Genomic DNA, 2,940 nt, shown 5'->3' on the forward strand with positions numbered 1-2,940 from the left:
GCATCTTTAATAAGTGAATTTATATATATATTCATGCTATATTAAATGCATTTTTATATGATTTAATGCCTATTTTATGTGATTTTAAATGCATATTTAATAAGTGAATTTATATGTATTTTCATGTGATTTTAAATGCATTTTATGTGATTTTATGACCATTTTATGTGATTTTAAATGCATCTTTAATAAGTGAATTTATATGTATTTTCATGTGATTTTAAATGCATTTTTGTGTGATTTTATACGCATTTTTATGTGATTTTAAATGCATCGTTAATATGTGATTTTATAGGTATTTATGTGATTTTAAATGCATTTTTATATGTGATTTTATATGCATTTTATGTGATTTTAAATGCAACGTTAATATGTGATTTTATATGTATTTATGTGATTTTAAATGTATTTTTATATGTGAATTTATATGCATTTTTATTTGATTTTAAATGCATTGTTAATTGTTTTAAATGAATTTGTAGGAACGATATGCCGCCATTCTCGAGCGCATTCCCTTGGATGTTACACAAACGCCTGATCGGGATGAGCCGTGAGATTGGTGGATGGAAGCCTTGGAGGTCCCCCAAGGTACAAGGCCGAAAAAGAATTATGTGGTGGGGTTCCCCAATACTCGGGCCACCGATCTCTTGCCTACACTTACTACCCGGTACCGAGATTCCACACGGAATGAAGCCGACTCATCCTCATCCGCTCCTAGACAACGTGAAGCCATCCCCGACAATATATATCTTGCCATCGTGAGGAATGTGCTTACGGAGATTCGTGCTAATCCAAATCGGTTTACTTGCCAACTTTCTGATGCGGAGATAGCTACATTCGCACGTACCGCTCTCGAGGCCTCAGATCCATCCTCCGATTCTAGCCAAAGGTTGCAATGGAATAACCTTATCGGTGGCGAGATCGTGCATATCGTGGGCTCCTTGATTGAAGATATCGTCGAAAAGACGGAAGCTCGTGTTGCGGAGGTATAATTTTGGACCTTCTTGTTTATTTATTTATTTTCATTCACATGTAAATTTTGTTTCTTTTTTTTAACTAGTTTAATTAAACTTGTGTATCTAGGAAAACAATCGGCGTGTTATGGAAGTCGATAAGGATTACACGTCCGTGGATGTGGCCTCCGATGATGAGGACTTTGATGATGGCGGCGGTGATGGCGGTGGATCATCCAATGTTGATTTGTCAGATTAGTTTATATTAATCGGTTTTAAGACTATTGTAATTTGCTACTTTGATGGTTATGGGATGTAAATTTAATACATTTTTATGGTTTGATACTTTGTCGGTTATTTAAGATTGCTTATTATGTAATGATATGGTTTGACCCTCCGGTTATCGGAGTTTGTAAATGATTTTGTTGGATTTAATTACTATTGTTTAATCATTAAGTTTACTAGTTTGGTGGAATGATTTTGAATAGTATAGGTTATTGATTGGATTGGAGATTTGGTTGTGAATATTGTTTGGTTGTTTGGTTGTTTGATTTGGTTTTGTATAGGGACTACAGAAAAATCTGCAATTTTTTTTAAAATCAGACCTTAAAACCGACCGACAATAGGCATAATCGACCACTTTTGACCATTACAAAACCCCGAAAACTGACCGTCAGGTAACATAACCGACCAACTTCTTCATAAAACCGACCGTCTCCTTCAGAGGGTGGCCTGTTTTAAGACGATCGGTTATGACATTTAAATTAGCTTCTGAAATAAAACCGACCGATGTGCACACTTTGACCACGGTCGGTTATGAGTTCCAGTCAAATTTTTTAAAAAAGACATAACCGACCACAAACGGTCGGTTATGACTAAGTGATGTGGCAACATGTGTGCAACGTGTACACAGTGACTCCAGATTTGAATAAAATGCCCACGCACTTAACCGACCACTATGTTGGTCGGTTATGAGGGTTAAACCTGGCCAAAAGTCATAACCGACAATGCTAAAACCGACCATGCCCTGTAGTTGGTTATGACTATTTTAACCATCCATGTTGCCTCTTAACCGACCGTTTTTGATAATCGGTTTTGTCCTGTAGTAATGAATCATTTGTTTGAAAACATGTTTTTATTTCAAAATCAACGCAAACGAAGTTAAAAAATTTAATTTTCGTAGAATTTTTACTTTGTAATGATCAATGAGATATTTTTAAATAATACATTTTTATGATATGTATTACTTGTTTGTCAAAAATGATCAATTCAATTTATGACAAATTCATGAATTACCAACAGCGAGGGTAAACTAAATTTCTTACAATTATATTTTTGTATTTTATCTTGTACCTCTAGGTATTGTATTTAATTAAAAAAAATTATGTAAATATTGTTTAGAATATGAAAATTAATTTGTGCATTTTAAGATCTTATAAACTTATGTGTATTGTACTAGTACTTACATTGTTGTGAGAAAGTTGATATTACATTTACTTAACTATATTTTTATGCAATCTTAATTTTAGATTCAGATATTTTTTACAAGATAATATAAATTATGGTAATAAATTTATATACTCCATGTGTATTATACTTGATAAACTCCTATTTTTTTAAAAAGTAGAACAAATTTTTTAATTTTGTAACATGAAACCCATACTAATGTTTTTTAAAAAAATCAATTTGAACCATATGGGCCCATAGTTTTCAAACCCATAATAATAGGCCTCAAAGAAAGGGTATATTAACCCATGATAATGTGCCATACAAAAATAGGGGTATATTTGAGAGGTAGGAAAAACCCTAATTTAAACCTGGCCTTATTAAATTAACTTGAAATAAGATGAACTTGAATAAGGGGGTAGAACAATGTTTTATTGTGGTTAAGTTTAACATATCTTAAAATTTATGGGTATAGGATGGACAATATTTGGGTGTTACCATGAATTCATGTTATTGAACAAACTTAAGGTAATAAATTTTG

Source organism: Apium graveolens, chromosome 1 (assembly GCF_009905375.1).
Source record: "Apium graveolens cultivar Ventura chromosome 1, ASM990537v1, whole genome shotgun sequence".
Taxonomy (NCBI): Eukaryota; Viridiplantae; Streptophyta; class Magnoliopsida; order Apiales; family Apiaceae; genus Apium; species Apium graveolens.